General features: G+C 46.2%; 1 protein-coding gene across 1 annotated transcript in view; it reads left to right on the top strand.

Moving 5' to 3' along the window:
* Positions 1–20,843, top strand: part of LOC135050937 (uncharacterized) — a 402,015-nt gene that overhangs the window by 130,496 nt on the left and 250,676 nt on the right. The window lies entirely within an intron of this gene.

Here is a 20,843-nt window from a genome sequence, read left to right as displayed (position 1 = left end):
TTGTTTATTTCACTACGTATAATTTATGTTTATTTTGTATAGTCAGTATTTTAGATTTACACCAAAAGGCCCATTTAAATCATTCTCCTTAAATGTGACTTCTCATAATATTTTATGTGTCTGTTCCGTGTTTTGTTTTTCTAATACAATCAGTGTTGTAAATCAGACTTTCTTGCAGCAACATATAGTTGAAACATGTGCAATAGAATTATGGATGATTTTTGGAGCACTTTATTAAATGATATAATATATTTTCAAGATGCTAAGATGGTATTTATTTATTTTTGGTAACAAATAGATTCAGACTCCTTAAGTTTATTAGAAAAATGGATAAAAGAAAAGTAATATTTAGACTTGTTATTCAAGAAAAGAAAATATACATCAGCCAAATTTAATAGCAACATACAGTACGTACAGATTATTTTTTTAAAGATGGTGCTATATAACACATCCTGAACCGTGCTAATTGTCTAGCTGTGTGAAATACATAAAGTAGCTATAAACATTTATATACTGTAGGATCCTGCTGAACAAGTTTTCAGGTCAAAAGTGTCTGTGTTTCTCCACTTTTGAAATACATACGTGTACGGACATACAGTTTGCATTTATTGAGAAGGTCTCTATTCAGTGTTCGGTATGATGAATAAACTATTGGCAGATGTCTACAGGTTGGTAGGTGCGTAGCGGATGTGAGCAAGGAGATTAGTCCACACATTGACTCCAAAATAGAGTAGGTTTTATTGAAGGTAGCAGGATACACTGTAATGCTCCTATAACACAGTGACAAGCATATGCAGACCCTTTTGTAGAGCCAAGTAAACAACATGCACCTGCAGTATAATCATCCTGACCTTTAAGTCTATTGACTCAGACTATTGTGGCCTATTAGGTCAATATTTTACTTATTTTTTAACTCTATAAACTCTATAAACTTGCAGAAATAAAATATATTAATATCTGAAAAGAATGACTAAAGAATGGGCTTCTTTTCCTGGTATTTGCTTACAATTTAATAAATATAGGTGGTAGCACCCCATGATATGATAAACTTTAGATGTTTAAATATCTCAAATAATTATTTAATATATCATGGAAGTAAATTGAAGTATTTGGTAACTGTGCCCAAAGCTGAAGGTTTTTTTGTTTTTATTTGCTGCTTTTAGTACTATAATTTTCCCCTGCCATTGCAGGACACACCCCTGATTGCAAGAAATATGCCCATAAGTAGAGCTAGACACCCCCAGTTCTCCAATAGACCTGTTTATTATCAGCTCTTCCCTCCCTCTTGTTTAGTAAAAAGTGAAACCCATGCCGTGTTGTTTCAGGCCTTCATGTCATGTCACAAATTTAGTATGTGTGCTGTAGCAACTTTATTGGATACAGTAATTTGAAACTGGGCAAACAATGTGAGGTGACACTCATAAACCTTAGCACAGGCACATGTGTGCACCGTAAATGCACAGAATCAGTGTACAGAATAGTAGTGTAAACATTTTTCTTCCTGGTTATCCTAATAGCATGTGATGATAGACTAGGAGTGGATCCTTGTGCTGTTAGGAGGCAGTTGTCTATATTGTCCATAGTGTAAGTGAGAGCGGTGAAGGGGTAATATGCCTGTGCCTCCCTCCAGCTTTCACTCTGCATTAGAAAGACTTAAGAGATCACATACAGTATATGATGCAGACAGTCAGTATATTTGGACGTATCCCATCTTCTTTCTAAAGGCATTACAGCTATGCATCCTCTATTGTCGCAAGGTTAGCCAGTCATAAAGTCTGCTCCACCAAATGGATGTTACTGTGCTGCCATTTGTCAGCACTAAATTGGAAAATATAAGGCCGCCCAGCATGCTGACCACCGCCTCCCCCCCCTCGATCAAAAAGAAATTGCGATCGCTTGAAAGCTGAAATTAAGGTTGCAACCTGCCAGTGCAGCTTAGTTTTGCCTGCAGGAGGCCGCCGCCATATTTCTTATTGCGGCGGTTATGTGTAACATCATGCAGCCGCCGTGATCACGCCCACACAACGCCCTCCCGTTCCCAAGCCGCCACCCCTGTTTGCCTGCCTCCACCCCTGCAACGTTCCGTCTCCGCCTAAGAAATGGAGTGTTGCCGCCCCCCGCCCAGCGAACACCTCTGCCTGATTGACAGGCAGATATAATCGCATTTTCTGCGGCCCTATGCATAAAATGCAGGCGCTTGTGCAGGACTGGCGCTTCGCATGTGCCTGCATTTTTTTTGTAATTTTTGCAGTTGAATCACGTTCTGCGATCCAACCTGAATTAGGCCCTTTGTACTGTAGATTGAGAAAGTCAGTGTAGAAGTGTTGATTGATGCTGACCCAGGTGATATATGGGTATTTGTGAGCACTATATTAAATATGCTTCCTCTTTGTTTTGATTGATGTACCTCAGAATTTAAAAACCAGGGCCATGTATCCAGTTCTACATTATAGCATAAAATTGATTTTAAAAAGCCACTGAAAATTAGAGGTGAGCAATTCAGTTAATTTCTCCACATTTCTTCAAGTTATCACAAATTCAGATCAGTTTTATTGGTTATCCAATACCCGTGACAGCAAAATAACCAATAACAGAACTGAAACCAATCCGGACCAAACTGTACATTTCTACTGAAAACACTTGCAGTTTGTAGCTAGTCCTTTGTGTATCATCTCACTTCCTTTTTATCAAGGGTTCATGCAAGTTTGGCAGTTCTGTTTGGGACCATCAGGTATTGATAAAAACAAATAAATTGGTTATTTAAGAAAAAAACATATAAACTAAGATCATTCCATATATTATATCATAATAAAAGTGATGTTGATTAAATTATAGACAGCCGTGACCAGATTTGATATAGTCTGTACACCAAACACCTTTGGGTTTCTTGAGCCTTCTATTTGGATTACACAAGCACACTTCTTAGAGATGTAAGATAGGTGTCAGCTGAGAAGATTATGCATATTTCCGTTACCCATGGTAACTTCTCCAGGGTTTATAAAAAAAAGTGCTTTCTTCTTGACAATGTCCTTAACTCAGACTGCCACAGCATTTGAAGTTAGTCGCCTGCCTAGTCTACTCTAGACATGTGTTCCTTTGAAGGCCTATAAGTTTAATGCAACTTGACAGGCAAAAAGCACACTTACAGGTGCACTAGCTGTCTGTAATCGGACAATTCACATACAGTATACAGTGCACTGCAAAGTTGAAAACATAAATAATTAATAATTGGGCATCATGCCACAACATATCATTAACCAGCCCTAGTAGTAGACATCCTTGGATATTTTCCATTATAACTGGGAGACCATGAGCATGGAGGCACACTGCTATTGTGAAAACATAACCAAAGGTTACCAGTCAGGGACATAGCTACAGGCTTTGAAGCCCATGATGCTGTTATAGGGCTTGGAGGTGTGTCCTTGCCAGTGATGTGCAGTCAGGTGAGGCAGAGCCTCTCCTGTCATACTCCAGTATGCTCCAGAGATTTGAGAATACTGGAGTAAGAGAGGGCAGGCATTGCCTCACCTGCCTACCTTGTCCGCACATCACGCCAAATTCACCAAATTTCCAGCAGTATATTCTGTACTGCTGCACCTTTGTATAATGTCCACATGAACCCACAAGTTCACACAGTATGTGTGTGTGTGTGTGTGTGTGTGTGTGTGTGTGTGTAAATCTGTCTCTTATACTAGCCAGTGCCTCCCCAGCTATTAACCTAATTGCATGTCACTGTTCCTTGCTGAGACCATTTACCTGCCTTTCAGAAAATGCACTGTGATGGGCTTATGTGAAGTGGAGCTCTGTTTGAACTGTGATGCTGTGAGCTGAGCAGATCCCCCTGAAACAGTGAGAAAATACACACTGCCGAGCTTAGTGACTTTTATGTCACTATTGCAAGCTCTGAGCTAAAAGGAGCTAAGGCTCCTCGCAACACTCTTTGGATGTCAGTATTAAGAAATTCAAATAAAGTTAATGTATTAAATAACTTTCCTAGTTTTTTACTTTAGCACATACTTGCCCACCTTTGAAAACAAGTTTCAGGGAGACTCCAGGCGGCAGTAGAATGCACTGGTGAGAGGTGTATCATGCCCCGCCCAAAGAGCATGTTTAGCTCCACCTATGGGCATATTTATTGCAATCAGGGGTGTGTCATGCAATGGCAGGGGATAACCATAGTACTATAGTGCTAAAAAAATATAGCAAAAAAAAAAGTGTGACAATATAGGTGCATGATATATTAATGTACTGTGTGTATTTGTGAGAAGAGACGGAGAAATAGAAAATCTATAAACACTGGACCAGGAGAGAAATCAGGGACGTGGCCTTGTGGATAGGGGATTGTGGCCTCACAGGAAGTGCCGTGATCACAAGCCATGCCCCCATTATTGTTACTGTAGGGGCATGAACAGCGCTCAGTGAGCTGCTGGCCATGCCACCTGTCTCTCTCTGCGGGGAATAGATTCTGTGTGCATGCGCACAGTATCTATTCATTGACTGATAGGGGGGAATCTCTCAACTGCCCCCCCTACCCCCCACGCTGGGACACTGCGACCCACAGGTGGGTCCATGAGAGGTATGTTATAAACAGCATACACAGCCCCCTCCCCCATATTACATCCAGTACCACATTACAGTATATACAGCCCCCCTCCCCCATATTACACCCAGCACATTACATTACACACAGCCTCCATTCCCCCACATTCCCCCATTACACACAGCACCCACCTGGCTATGTTGCTCCTTCCTGTAAGGACTGGGTGCTGACCCTGGGACAGTGTGGGAAGGCAGCACAGTGTAGGCACACCCAGTGAGTGTCGAGGAGTAGGGGGAGGAAATCAGCTGCTGCTGGGCTGATACACGCTGCCGAGTCTGGTGGGAGGGGCCTGCCACAGGGAAGCAAAGCCCTGCTTCAGACTGCTCTCAGTGTACACAGCTGGACTGCCACTGCTGCACACATCCCTGTGGTGGCCGGCCCCAAAGGTTCCCGTGCAGGCCCCGCCCCCAGGCCTCTCCGCACTTGCGCATGCGCAGTCCAGATTTTTTAAAAAGGACCCTTAAAATCCAGGAGTTCTGTCAATATTTGCGGGGCAGTGGGAGGTTCATTTACAAATCGGCAGCCTCCGACTAATACAGGAGAGTAGGCAAGCCCTCTTTAGCAAATGAAGAAAAAACTGGGAACGAGATGTAATGAAGTCCGAGTTCATCGGGCGTACAGGTTGCTGTCCGAATTCAGACTTTTTTCTAAAGGGGCAATCATGTGCAAGGCATGCTTTAGCCTTGTACATGATGGCCCCTTTAAAAAAAAGTCTGAGTTCGGCCAGCTAAACTTGGACTTCATAACATCCTGGCCTTTGTCTTTTTTTAACTATTTTAGTCCAAATTGAAAATTAACACCAAAATAAAAAAAACAACACCAGAAAAGAGTGACTCAAAGCACTTGACTGCATCGGAAGCACTGATTGCTCTTGGCTAATATCATGTCATATTTGTCAGGTGCCTACATTTTTATGGACCAGGAGAGAAGAAAGTAGTCACTGGGATGAGGTGCACTATTTTCTTTTTAAATGTTCAAACATCAGGGGGTAAATTTACTAGAGATGAGCGGGTTTGGTTCCTTGGAAACCGAACCCCCCCGAACTTCACCCATTTTACATGGGTCCGAGGCATACTCGGATTCTCCCGTATGGCTCGGTTAACCCGAGCGCGCCCGAACGTCATCATCCCCCTGTCGGATTCTCTCGAGATTCGGATTCTATATAAGGAGCCGCGCGTCGCCGCCATTTTTCACTCGTGCATTGGAAATGATAGTGAGAGGACGTGGCTGGCGTCGTCTCACTTTGTTTCAGGGGGCTGCATATCTTTATTCTGGGGACCAGCAGTATTATAGGAGGAGTACAGTGCAGAGTTTTGCTGACCAGTGACCACCAGTATTATACGTTGTCTGCCTGAAAAACCCTCCATATCTGTGCTCAGTGTGCTGCATAATCTGTGCTCACACTGCTTTATTGTAGAGATGAGCGGGTTCGGTTCCTCGGAATCCGAACCCCCCCGAACTTCAGCCTTTTTACACGGGTCCGAGGCAGACTCGGATCTTCCCGCCTTGCTCGGTTAACCCGAGCGCGCCCGAACGACATCATCCCGCTGTCGGATTCTCGCAAGGCTCGTATTCTATCGCGAGACTCGGATTCTATATAAGGAGCCGCACGTCGCCGCCATTTTCACACGTGCATTGAGATTGATAGGGAGAGGACGTGGCTGGCGTCCTCTCCGTTAGAATAGATAGAGACACTTGAGTTGATTTACTACTAACTTAGTAATTTTGGGGAGCATTAGGAGTACTCAGAGTGCAGAGTTTTGCTGATAGTTACTAGAGACCACCACCAGTTTTATTTATTAATTAATATAATCCGTTCTCTGCCTGAAAAAAAACGATACACAGTCACATACCATATCTGTGCTCAGCCTCAGTGTGCTGCATGATAATATCATCTATGTATATCTGACTGTGCTGAGTGCTCACTGCTCACACAGCTGAATTGTGGGGGAGACTGGGGTGCAGTTATAGCAGGAGTACAGTGCATACTTTTGCTGCCAGTGTGACTGACCAGTGACCACCAGTATATTGTCTGCCTGAAAAAGTTAAACACTCCTGTGGTGTTTTTTTATTCTATAAACGCATTCTGCTGACAGTGTCCAGCAGGTCCGTCATTCATTATATTATATAAATATTTACCTGCAGTAGTGTTATATTTTTTTTGTTCATCTCTATCATCTTTATCATCTCTATATTAGCAGACGCAGTACGGTAGTCCACGGCTGTGGCTACCTCTGTGTCGTCAGTGCTCGTCCATAATTGTATACCTACCTGTGGTGGGGTTTTTTTTTCTATCTTCTTCATACTAGTAGTTTAGGAGTCTGCTGACAGTGTCCAGCAGGTCCGTCATTATATTATATATACCTGCAGTAGTGATATATATATATTTTTTATATCATTATCATCTCTATACTAGCAGACGCAGTACGGTAGTCCACGGCTGTAGCTACCTCTGTGTCGTCAGTGCTCGTCCATAATTGTATACCTACCTGTGGTGGGTTTTTTTTTTCTATCTTCTTCATACTAGTAGTTTAGGAGTCTGCTGACAGTGTCCAGCAGGTCCGTCATTATATTATATATACCTGCAGTAGTGATATATATATATATATTTCTCTGACGTCCTAGTGGATGCTGGGAACTCCGTAAGGACCATGGGGAATAGCGGCTCCGCAGGAGACTGGGCACAAAAGTAAAGCTTTAGGACTACCTGGTGTGCACTGGCTCCTCCCCCTATGACCCTCCTCCAAGCCTCAGTTAGATTTTTGTGCCCGAACGAGAAGGGTGCACACTAGGGGCTCTCCTGAGCTGCTTAGTGAAAAGTTTAGTTTTAGGTTTTTTATTTTCAGTGAGACCTGCTGGCAACAGGCTCACTGCATCGAGGGACTAAGGGGAGAAGAAGCGAACTCACCTGCGTGCAGAGTGGATTGGGCTTCTTAGGCTACTGGACACCATTAGCTCCAGAGGGATCGAACACAGGCCCAGCCATGGAGTCCGGTCCCAGAGCCGCGCCGCCGGCCCCCTTACAGAGCCAGAAGCAAGAAGAGGTCCGGAAAATCGGCGGCAGAAGACATCCTGTCTTCACCAAGGTAGCGCACAGCACTGCAGCTGTGCGCCATTGCTCCTCAGCACACTTCACACTTCGGTCACTGAGGGTGCAGGGCGCTAGGGGGGGGCGCCCTGAGCAGCAATAAAAAACACCTTGGCTGGCGAAAATACATCACATATAGCCCCCAGGGCTATATGGATGAATTTTAACCCCTGCCAGATTACACTTAAAAACGGGAGAAAAGGCCGCCGAGAAAGGGGCGGAGCCTATCTCCTCAGCACACTGGCACCATTTTCCCCCACAGCTCCGTTGGAGGGAAGCTCCCTGGCTCTCCCCTGCAGTCACTACACTACAGAAAGGGTTAAAAAAGAGAGGGGGGCACTAATTAGGCGCAGTATAAACAATACAGCAGCTATAAGGGGAAAAACACTTATATAAGGTTATCCCTGTATATATATAGCGCTCTGGTGTGTGCTGGCAAACTCTCCCTCTGTCTCCCCAAAGGGCTAGTGGGGTCCTGTCCTCTATCAGAGCATTCCCTGTGTGTGTGCTGTGTGTCGGTACGTTTGTGTCGACATGTATGAGGAGGAAAATGATGTGGAGGCGGAGCAAATTGCCTGTAATAGGGATGTCACCCCCTAGGGGGTCGACACCTGAGTGGATGAACTGCTGGAAGGAATTACATGACAGTGTCAGCTCTTTACAGAAGACAGTGATTGACATGAGACAGCCGGCTACTCAACTTGTGCCTGTCCAGACGTCTCATAGGCCGTCAGGGGCTCTAAAGCGCCCGTTACTTCAGATGGCAAATACAGACGCCGACACGGATACTGACTCCAGTGTCGACGGTGAAGAGACAAATATGACTTCCAGTAGGGCCACACGTTACATGATTGAGGCAATGGAAAATGTTTTACACATTTCTGATAATACGAGTACCACCAATAGGGGTATTATGTTCAGTGAGGAAAAACTACCTGTAGTTTTCCTGAATCTGAGAAATTAAATGAGGTGTGTGATGAAGCGTGGGTTTCCCCCGATAAAAAAACTGATAATTTCTAAAAAGTTATTGGCATATATCCTTTCCCGCCAGAGGTTAGGGTGCGTTGGGAAACACCCCCTAGGGGGGATAAAGCGCTCACACGCTTGTCAAAACAAGGGCTCTACCCTCTCCTGAGATGGCCGCCCTTAAGGATCCTGCTGATAGAAAGCAGGAGGGTATCCTAAAATGTATTTACACATATACTGGTGTTATACTGCGACCAGCAATCACCTCAGCCTGGATGTGCAGTGCTGGGTTGGCGTGGTCGGATTCCCTGACTGAAAATATTGATACCCTAGATAGGGACAGTATATTATTGCCTGTAGAGCATTTAAAAGATGCATTTCTATATATGGGTGATGCACAGCGGAATATTTGCCGACTGGCATCAAGAGTAAGTGCGCTGTCCATTTCTGCCAGAAGAGAGTTATGGACACGACAGTGGTCAGGTGATGTGGATTCCAAATGGCATATGGAAGTATTGCCTTATAAAGGGGAGGAGTTATTTGGGGTCGGTCTTTCAGACCTGGTGGCCACGGCAACAGCTGGGAAATCCACGTTTTTACCCCAGGTCGCCTCTCAACATAAGAAGACTCCGTATTATCAGGCGCAGTCCTTTCGTTCCCATAAGGGCACGTGGGCAAAAGGTTCCTCATTTCTGCCCCGTGACAGAGGGAGAGGGAAACGGCTGCAGAAATCAGCCAGTTCCCAGGAACAGAAGCCCTCTCCCGCCTCTTCCAAGCCCTCAGCATGACGCTGGGGCTTTACAAGCAGACAGGGAGGCAGTGTTGGAAGCCATTCACAAGCTGTATTCCCAGCAGGTGATAATTAAGGTACCCCTCCTGCAACAGGGAAAGGGGTATTACTCTACACTGTTGTGGTACCGAAGCCGGACGGCTCGGTGAGACCGATTTTAAATCTAAAATCTTTGAACACTTACATACAGAGGTTCAAATTCAAGAGAAGGGGACTACATGGTGTCTCTGGACATCAAGGATGCTTACCTTCATGTCCAAATTTACCCTTCTCACCAAGGGTACCTCAGGTTTGTGGTACAGAACTGTCACTATCAGTTTCAGACGCTGCCGTTTGGATGGTCCACGGCACCCCGGGTCTTTACCAAGGTAATGGCCGAAATGATGATACTCCTTCGAAGGAAGGGAGTTTTTAGATATCCCTTACTTGGACGATCTCCTGATAAGGGTAAGATCCTGGGAACAGTTGGAGGTCGGTGTAGCACTATCTCAGGTAGTGTTGCGACAGCACGATTGGATTCTCAATATTCCAAAATCGCAGCTGGTTCCGACGACTCGTCTTCTGTTCCTAGGGATGATTCTGGACACAGTTCAGAAAAAGGTATTTCTCCAGGAGGAGAGAGCCAGGGAGTTATCCGAGCTAGTCAGGAACCTACTAAAACCGAGCCAAGTCTCAGTGCATCAATGCACAAGGGTTCTGGGAAAAATGGTAGCTTCCTACGAAGCAAAGCCATTCGGCAGATTCCACGCAAGAACTTTCCAGTGGGACCTGCTGGACAAATGGTCCGGGTCGCATCTTAAGATGCATCAGCGGATAACCCGGTCACCAAGGACAAAGGTGTCCATCCTGTGGTGGTTGCAGAGTGCTCATCTTCTAGAGGGCCGCAGAGTCGGCATTCAGGACTGGGTCCTGGTGACCACGGATGCCAGCCTGCGAGGCTGGGGAGCAGTCACACAGGGAAAAAATTTCCAGGGCTTATGGTCAAGCCTGGAGACATCATTTCACATAAATATCCTGGAGCTAAGGGCCATTTACAATGCTCTCAGCTTAGCAAGACCTCTGCTTCAAGGTCAGCCGGTGTTGATCCAGTCGGACAACATCACGGCAGTCACCCATGTAAACAGACAGAGTGGCACAAGAAGCAGTCAATGGCAGAAGCTGCAAGGATTCTTCGCTGGGCGGAAAATCATGGGATAGCACTGTCAGCAGTATTCATTCCGGGAGTGGACAACTGGAAAGCAGACTTCCTCAGCAGGCACGGCCTCCACCCGGGAGAGTGGGGACTTCACAGAAGTCTTCCACATGATTGTAAACCATTGGGAAAAACCAAAGGTGGACATGATGGCGTCCCGCCTAAACAAAAAATTGGACAGGTATTGCGCCAGGTCAAGGGACCCTCAGGCAATAGCTGTGGACGCTCTGGTAACACCGTGGGTGTACCAGTCAGTGTATGTGTTCCCTCCTCTTCCTCTCATACCAAAAGTACTGAGAATTATAAGACGGAGGGGAGTAAGAACTATACTCGTTACTCCGGATTGGCCAAGAAGGACTTGGTACCCGGAACTTCAAGAGATGCTCACGGAGGACCCGTGGCCTCTACCTCTAAGAAGGGACCTGCTCCAGCAAGGACCCTGTCTATTCCGAGACTTACCGCGGCTGCGTTTAACGGCAGGGCGGTTGAACGCCGGATCCTGAAGGAAAAAGGCATTCCGGATGAAGTCATCCCTACCCTGATCAAGCCAGGAAGGATGTAATCGCAAAGCATTATCACCGCATTTGGCGAAAATATGTTGCGGGGTGCGAGGCCAGTAAGGCCCCGATGGAGGAATTTTCAACTAGGTCGATTCCTGCATTTCCTGTAAACAGGAGTGTCTATGTGCCTAAAATTGGGGTCCATTAAGGTTCAAATTTCAGCCCTGTCAATTTTCTTCCAGAAAGAACTAACTTCAGTTCCTGAAGTTCAGACGTTTTGTAAAAGGGGTACTGCATAAACAGCCTCCTTTTGTGCCTCCAGTGGCACCTTGGGATCTCAATGTAGTTTTGGGGTTCCTAAAGTCACATTGGTTTGAACCACTTGAGTCTGTGGAGTTAAAATATCTCACATGGAAAGTGGTCATGTTGTTGGCCCTGGCCTCGGCCAGGCGCGTGTCAGAATTGGGGGCTTTATCCTGTAAAGGCCCTTATCTGATCTTCCAGACAGGGCGGAATTGAGGACTCATCCTCAATTTCTCCCTAAGGTGTTTTCAGCGTTTCACGTGAACCAGCCTATTGTGGTACCTGCGGCTACTAGGGACTTGGAGGACTCCAAGTTGCTGGACGTAGTCAGGGCCCTGAATATATATGTTTCCAGGACGGCTGGAGTCAGAAAATCTGACTCGCTGTTTATCCTGTATGCACCCAACAAGCTGGGTGCTCCTGCTTCTAAGCAGACTATTGCTCGTTGGATTTGTAGCACAATTCAGCTTGCACATTCTGTGGCAGGCCTGCCACAGCCAAAATCTGTAAAAGCCCATTCCACACGGAATGGGGCTCATCTTGGGCGGCTGCCCGAGGGGTCTCGGCTTTACAACTTTGCCGAGCAGCTACTTGGTCAGGGGCAAACACGTTTGCTAAATTCTACAAATTTGATACCCTGGCTGAGGAGGACCTGGAGTTCTCTCATTCGGTGCTGCAGAGTCATCCGCACTCTCCCGCCCGTTTGGGAGCTTTGGTATAATCCCCATGGTCCTTATGGAGTTCCCAGCATCCACTAGGACGTCAGAGAAAATAAGAATTTACTTACCGATAATTCTATTTCTCATAGTCCGTAGTGGATGCTGGGCGCCAATCCCAAGTGCGGATTGTCTGCAATACTTGTACATAGTTATTGTTACAAAAATCGGGTTATTGTGGTTGTGAGCCATCTTTCCAGAGGCTCCTCTGTTATCATGCTGTTAACTGGATTCAGATCACAGGTTGTACGGTGTGATCGGTGTGGCTGGTATGAGTCTTACCCGGGATTCATAAATCCTTCCTTATTGTGTACGCCCGTCCGGGCACAGTATCCTAACTGAGGCTTGGAGGAGGGTCATAGTGGGAGGAGCCAGTGCACACCAGGTAGTCCTAAAGCTTTACTTTTGTGCCCAGTCTCCTGCGGAGCCGCTATTCCCCATGGTCCTTACGGAGTTCCCAGCATCCACTACGGACTATGAGAAATAGAATTATCGGTAAGTAAATTCTTATTTTTTTATATAATTATCATCTCTATACTAGCAGACGCAGTACGGTAGTCCACGGCTGTAGCTACCTCTGTGTCGTCAGTGCTCGTCCATAATTGTATACCTACCTGTGGTGGGGTTTTTTTTTCTATCTTCTTCATACTAGTAGTTTAGGAGTCTGCTGACAGTGTCCAGCAGGTCCGTCATTATATTATATATACCTGCAGTAGTGATATATATATATTTTTTTATATCATTATCATCTCTATACTAGCAGACGCAGTACGGTAGTCCACGGCTGTAGCTACCTCTGTGTCGTCAGTGCTCGTCCATAATTGTATACCTACCTGTGGTGGGTTTTTTTTTTTCTATCTTCTTCATACTAGTAGTAGGAGTCTGCTGACAGTGTCCAGCAGGTCCGTCATTATATTATATATACCTGCAGTAGTGATATATATATATTTTTTATATCATTATCATCTCTATACTAGCAGACGCAGTACGGTAGTCCACGGCTGTAGCTACCTCTGTGTCGTCAGTCACTCGTCATCCATAAGTATACTAGTATCCATCCATCTCCATTGTTTACCTGAGGTGCCTTTTAGTTGTGCCTATTAAAATATGGAGAACAAAAATGTTGAGGTTCCAAAAATAGGGAAAGATCAAGATCCACTTCCACCTCGTGCTGAAGCTGCTGCCACTAGTCATGGCCGAGACGATGAAATTCCATCAACGTCGTCTGCCAAGGCCGATGCCCAATGTCATAGTACAGAGCATGTAAAATCCAAAACACCAAATATCAGTAAAAAAAGGACTCAAAAATCTAAAATAAAATCGTCGGAGGAGAAGCGTAAACTTGCCAATATGCCATTTACCACACGGAGTGGCAAGGAACGGCTGAGGCCCTGGCCTATGTTCATGGCTAGTGGTTCATCTTCACATGAGGATGGAAGCACTCAGCCTCTCGCTAGAAAAATGAAAAGACTTAAGCTGGCAAAAGCACAGCAAAGAACTGTGCGTTCTTCGAAATCACAAATCCACAAGGAGAGTCCAATTGTGTCGGTTGCGATGCCTGACCTTCCCAAGACTGGACGTGAAGAGCATGCACCTTCCACCATTTGCACGCCCCCTGCAAGTGCTGGAAGGAGCACCCGCAGTCCAGTTCCTGATAGTCAGATTGAAGATGTCAGTGTTGAAGTACACCAGGATGAGGAGGATATGGGTGTTGCTGGCGCTGGGGAGGAAATTGACAAGGAGGATTCTGATGGTGAGGTGGTTTGTTTAAGTCAGGCACCCGGGGAGACACCTGTTGTCCATGGGAGGAATATGGCCATTGACATGCCTGGTGAAAATACCAAAAAAATCAGCTCTTCGGTGTGGAAGTATTTCAACAGAAATGCGGACAACAGGTGTCAAGCCGTGTGTTGCCTTTGTCAAGCTGTAATAAGTAGGGGTAAGGACGTTAACCACCTCGGAACATCCTCCCTTATACGTCACCTGCAGCGCATTCATCATAAGTCAGTGACAAGTTCAAAAACTTTGGGCGACAGCGGAAGCAGTCCACTGACCAGTAAATCCCTTCCTCTTGTAACCAAGCTCACGCAAACCACCCCACCAACTCCCTCAGTGTCAATTTCCTCCTTCCCCAGGAATGCCAATAGTCCTGCAGGCCATGTCACTGGCAATTCTGACGAGTCCTCTCCTGCCTGGGATTCCTCCGATGCATCCTTGCGTGTAACGCCTACTGCTGCTGGCGCTGCTGTTGTTGCTGCTGGGAGTCGATGGTCATCCCAGAGGGGAAGTCGTAAGACGACTTTTACTACTTCCACCAAGCAATTGACTGTCCAACAGTCCTTTGCGAGGAAGATGAAATATCACAGCAGTCATCCTGCTGCAAAGCGGATAACTGAGGCCTTGGCATCCTGGGCGGTGAGAAACGTGGTTCCGGTATCCATCATTACTGCAGAGCCAACTATAGACTTGTTTGAGGTACTGTGTCCCTGGTACCAAATACCATCTAGGTACCATTTCTCTAGGCAGGCGATACCGAAAATGTACACAGACCTCAGAAAAAGACTCACCAGTGTCCTAAAAAATGCAGTTGTACCCAATGTCCACTTAACCACGGACATGTGGACAAGTTGAGCAGGGCAGACTCAGGACTATATGACTGTGACAGCTCACTGGGTAGATGTATTGACTCCCGCCGCAAGAACAGCAGCGGCGGCACCAGTAGCAGCATCTCGCAAACGCCAACTCTTTCCTAGGCAGGCTACGCTTTGTATCACCGCTTTCCAGAATACGCACACAGCTGAAAACCTCTTACGGCAACTGAGGAAGATCATCGCAGAATGGCTTACCCCAATTGGACTCTCCTGTGGATTTGTGGCATCGGACAACGCCAGCAATATTGTGTGTGCATTAAATCTGGGCAAATTCCAGCACGTCCCATGTTTTGCACATACCTTGAATTTGGTGGTGCAGAATTATTTAAAAAACGACAGGGGCATGCAAGAGATGCTGTCGGTGGCCAGAAGAATTGCGGGACACTTTCGGCGTACAGGCACCACGTACAGAAGACTGGAGCAACACCAAAAACGCCTGAACCTGCCCTGCCATCATCTGAAGCAAGAAGTGGTAACGAGGTGGAATTCAACCCTCTATATGCTTCAGAGGTTGGAGGAGCAGCAAAAGGCCATTCAAGCTTATACAACTGACCACGATATAGGAGGTGGAATGCACCTGTCTCAAGCGCAGTGGAGAATGATTTCAACGTTGTGCAAGGTTCTGCAACCTTTTGAACTTGCCACACGTGAAGTCAGTTCAGACACTGCCAGCCTGAGTCAGGTCATTCCCCTCATCAGGCTTTTGCAGAAGAAGCTGGAGACATTGAAGGAGGAGCTAACACAGAGCGATTCCGCTAGGCATGTGGGACTTGTGGATGGAGCCCTTAATTCGCTTAACAAGGATTCACGGTTTGTCAATCTGTTGAAATCAGAGCACTACATTTTGGCCACCGTGCTCGATCCTAGATTTAAAACCTACGTTGTATCTCTCTTTCCGGCAGACACAAGTCTGCAGGGGTTCAAAGAACTGCTGGTGAGAAAATTGTCAAGTCAAGCGGAACGCGACCTGTCAACATCTCCTCCTTTACATTCTCCCGCAACTGGGGGTGCGAGGAAAAGGCTCAGAATTCCGAGCCCACCCGCTGGCGGTGATGCAGGGCAGTCTGGAGCGACTGCTGATGCTGACATCTGGTCCGGACTGAAGGACCTGCCAACGATTACGGACATGTCGTCTACTGTCACTGCATATGATTCTCTCACCATTGAAAGAATGGTGGAGGATTATATGAGTGACCGCATCCAAGTAGGCACGTCAGACAGTCCGTACGTATACTGGCAGGAAAAAGAGGCAATTTGGAGGCCCTTGCAGAAACTGGCTTTATTCTACCTAAGTTGCCCTCCCACAAGTGTGTACTCCGAAAGAGTGTTTAGTGCCGCCGCTCACCTTGTCAGCAATCGGCGTACGAGGTTACTTCCAGAAAATGTGGAGAAGATGATGTTCATTAAAATTAATTATAATCAATTCCTCCGTGGAGACATTCACCAGCAGCAATTGCCTCCACAAAGTACACAGGGAGCTGTGATGGTGGATTCCAGTGGGGACGAATTGATAATCTGTGAGGAGGGGGATGTACACGGTGATGAATCAGAGGATGATGATGAGGTGGACATCTTGCCTCTGTAGAGCCAGTTTGTGCAAGGAGAGATTAATTGCTTCTTTTTTGGTGGGGGTCCAAACCAACCCGTCATTTCAGTCACAGTCGTGTGGCAGACCCTGTCACTGAAATGATGGGTTGGTTAAAGTGTGCATGTCCTGTTTATACAACATAAGGGTGGGTGGGAGGGCCCAAGGACAATTCCATCTTGCACCTCTTTTTTCTTTCATTTTTCTTTGCGTCATGTGCTGTTTGGGGAGTGTTTTTTGGAAGGGCCATCCTGCGTGACACTGCAGTGCCACTTCTAGATGGTCCAGGTGTTTGTGTCGGCCACTAGGGTCGCTTATCTTAGTCACACAGCTACCTCATTGCGCCTCTTTTTTTTCTTCTTTGCGTCATGTGCTGTTTGGGGAGTATTTTTTGGAAGGGCCATCCTGCGTGACACTGCAGTGCCACTCCTAGATGGGCCAGGTGTTTGTGTCGGCCACTAGGGTCACTTATCTTAGTCACACAGCTACCTCATTGCGCCTCTTTTTTTTCTTCTTTGCGTCATGTGCTGTTTGGGGAGTATTTTTTTGAAGGGCCATCCGGCCTGACACTGCAGTGCCACTCCTAGATGGGCCAGGTGTTTGTGTCGGCCACTAGGGTCGCTTAGCTTACTCACACAGCTACCTCATTGCGCCTCTTTTTTTCTTTGCGTCATGTGCTGTTTGGGGGGTGTTTTTTGGAAGGGCCATCCTGCGTGACACTGCAGTGCCACTCCTAGATGGGCCAGGTGTTTGTGTCGGCCACTTGGGTCGCTGAGCTTAGTCATCCAGCGACCTCGGTGCAAATTTTAGGACTAAAAATAATATTGTGAGGTGTGAGGTGTTCAGAATAGACTGAAAATGAGTGGAAATTATGGTTATTGAGGTTAATAATACTTTGGGATCAAAATGACCCCCAAATTCTATGATTTAAGCTGTTTTTTAGGGTTTTTTAAAAAAAAACACCCGAATCCAAAACACACCCGAATCCGACAAAAAAAATTCGGTGAGGTTTTGCTAAAACGCGTTCGAACCCAAAACACGGCCATGGAACCGAACCCAAAACCAAAACACAAAACCCGAAAAATTTCCGGTGCACATTTCTACTTTATTGTGGGGACTGGGGACCAGCAGTATTATATAGGAGGAGTACAGTGCAGAGTTTTGCTGACCAGTGACCACCAGTATTATACGTTGTCTGCCTGAAAAACGCTTCATATCTGTGCTCAGTGTGCTGCATATATCTGTGCTCACACTGCTTTATTGTGGGTACTGGGGACCACCAGTATATTATATAGGAGGAGTACAGTGCAGAGTTTTGCTGACCAGTGACCACCAGTATTATACGTTGTCTGCCTGAAAAATGCTCCATATCTGTGCTCAGTGTGCTGCATATATCTGTGCTCACACTGCTTTATTGTGGGTACTGGGGACCACCAGTATATTATATAGGAGGAGTACAGTGCAGAGTTTTGCTGACCAGTGACCACAGTATTATACGTTGTCTGCCTGAAAAACGCTCCATATCTGTGCTCAGTGTGCTGCATATATCTGTGCTCACATTGCTTTATTGTGGGTACTGGGGACCACCAGTATATTATATAGGAGGAGTACAGTGCAGAGTTTTGCTGACCAGTGACCACCAGTATACGTTGTCTGCCTGAAAAATGCTCCATATCTGTGCTCAGTGTGCTGCATATATCTGTGCTCACACTGCTTTATTGTGGGTACTGGGGACCACCAGTATATTATATAGGAGGAGTACAGTGCAGAGTTTTGCTGACCAGTAACCACCAGTATTATACGTTGTCTGCCTGAAAGACGCTCCATTTCTGTGCTCAGTGTGCTGCATATATCTGTGCTCACACTGCTTTATTGTGGGTACTGGGGATCACCAGTATATTATATAGGAGGAGTACAGTGCAGAGTTTTGCTGACCAGTGACCACCAGTATTATATGTTGTCTGCCTATAAAACGCTCCATATCTGTGCTCAGTGTGCTGCATATATCTGTGCTCACACTGCTTTATTGTGGGTACTGGGGACCAGCAGTATATTATATAGGAGGAGTACAGTGCAGAGTTTTGCTGACCAGTGACCACCAGTATACGTTGTCTGCTTGAAAAACGCTCCATATCTGTGCTCAGTGTGCTGCATATATCTGTACTCACACTGCTTTATTGTGGGTACTGGGGACCACCAGTATATTATATAGGAGGAGTACAGTGCAGAGTTTTGCTGACCAGTGACCACCAGTGTTATACGTTATCTGCCTGAAAAACGCTCCATATCTGTGCTCAGTGTGCTGCATATATCTGTGCTCACACTGCTTTATTGTGGGGACTGGGGACCAGCAGTATATTATATAGGAGGAGTACAGTGCAGAGTTTTGCTGACCAGTGACCACCAGTATTATACGTTGTCTGCCTGAAAAACGCTCCATATCTGTGCTCAGTGTTCTACATATATCTGTGCTCACACTGCTTTATTGTGGGGACTGGGGACCAGCAGTATTATATAGGAGGAGTACAGTGCAGAGTTTTGCTGACCAGTGACCACCAGTATTATACGTTCTCTGCCTGAAAAAACGCTCCATATCTGTGCTGCATTGTAGTATATAGTAAGAGTACAGTGCATAATTTTGCTGACCACCAGTATATAATATATAGGAGTACGGTACAGAAGGCCACTGCTCTACCTACCTCTGTGTCGTCAAGTATACTATCCATCCATACCTGTGGTGCATTTAAGCTTTGCACAGTTTGCTGACCACCAGTATATAATATATAGCAGTACGGTACAGTAGGCCACTGCTCTACCTACTAGAGATGAGCGCCTGAAATTTTTCGGGTTTTGTGTTTTGGTTTTGGGTTCGGTTCCGCGGCCGTGTTTTGGGTTCGACCGCGTTTTGGCAAAACCTCACCGAATTTTTTTTGTCGGATTCGGGTGTGTTTTGGATTCGGGTGGTTTTTTCAAAAAACCCTAAAAAACATCTTAAAACATTGAATTTGGGGGTCATTTTGATCCCATAGTATTATTAACCTCAATAACCATAATTAACACTCATTTTCAGTCTATTCTGAACACCTTACACCTCACAATATTATTTTTAGTCCTAAAATTTGCACCGAGGTCGCTGGATGACTAAGCTCAGCGACCCTAGTGGCCGACACAAACACCGGGCCCATCTAGGAGTGGCACTGCAGTGTCACGCAGGATGTCCCTTCCAAAAAACCCTCCCCAAACAGCACATGACGCAAAGAAAAAAAGAGGCGCAATGAGGTAGCTGTGTGAGTAAGATTAGCGACCCTAGTGGCCGACACAAACACCGGGCCCATCTAGGAGTGGCACTGCAGTGTCACGCAGGATGTCCCTTCCAAAAAACCCTCCCCAAACAGCACATGACGCAAAGAAAAAAAGAGGCGCAATGAGGTAGCTGTGTGAGTAAGATTAGCGACCCTAGTGGCCGACACAAACACCTGGCCCATCTAGGAGTGGCACTGCAGTGTCACGCAGGATGTCCCTTCCAAAAAACCCTCCCCAAACAGCACATGACGCAAAGAAAAAAAGAGGCGCAATGAGGTAGCTGACTGTGTGAGAAAGATAAGCGACCCTAGTGGCCGACACAAACACCGGGCCCATCTAGGAGTGGCACTGCAGTGTCACGCAGGATGTCCCTTCCAAAAAACCCTCCCCAAACAGCACATGACGCAAAGAAAAATAAAAGAAAAAAGAGGTGCAAGATGGAATTGTCCTTGGGCCCTTCCCACCCACCCTTATGTTGTATAAACAAAACAGGACATGCACACTTTAACCAACCCATCATTTCAGTGACAGGGTCTGCCACACGACTGTGACTGAAATGACGGGTTGGTTTGGACCCCCACCAAAAAAGAAGCAATTAATCTCTCCTTGCACAAACTGGCTCTACAGAGGCAAGATGTCCACCTCATCATCATCCTCCGATATATCACCGTGTACATCCCCCTCCTCACAGATTATCAATTCGTCCCCACTGGAATCCACCATGTCAGCTCCCTGTGTACTTTGTAGAGGCAATTGCTGCTGGTCAATGTCTCCGCGGAGGAATTGATTATAATTCATTTTAATGAACATCATCTTCTCCACATTTTCTGGATGTAACCTCGTACGCCGATTGCTGACAAGGTGAGCGGCGGCACTAAACACTCTTTCGGAGTACACACTTGTGGGAGGGCAACTTAGGTAGAATAAAGCCAGTTTGTGCAAGGGCCTCCAAATTGCCTCTTTTTCCTGCCAGTATAAGTACGGACTGTGTGACGTGCCTACTTGGATGCGGTCACTCATATAATCCTCCACCATTCTATCAATGGTGAGAGAATCATATGCAGTGACAGTAGACGACATGTCCGTAATGGTTGTCAGGTCCTTCAGTCCGGACAAGATGTCAGCATCAGCAGTCGCTCCAGACTGCCC

Source organism: Pseudophryne corroboree, chromosome 2 (assembly GCF_028390025.1).
Source record: "Pseudophryne corroboree isolate aPseCor3 chromosome 2, aPseCor3.hap2, whole genome shotgun sequence".
Lineage (NCBI taxonomy): Eukaryota > Metazoa > Chordata > Amphibia > Anura > Myobatrachidae > Pseudophryne > Pseudophryne corroboree.
The sequence above is the reverse complement of the archived record's forward strand: the minus strand, read 5'-3'. Positions and strand labels throughout refer to the sequence as shown.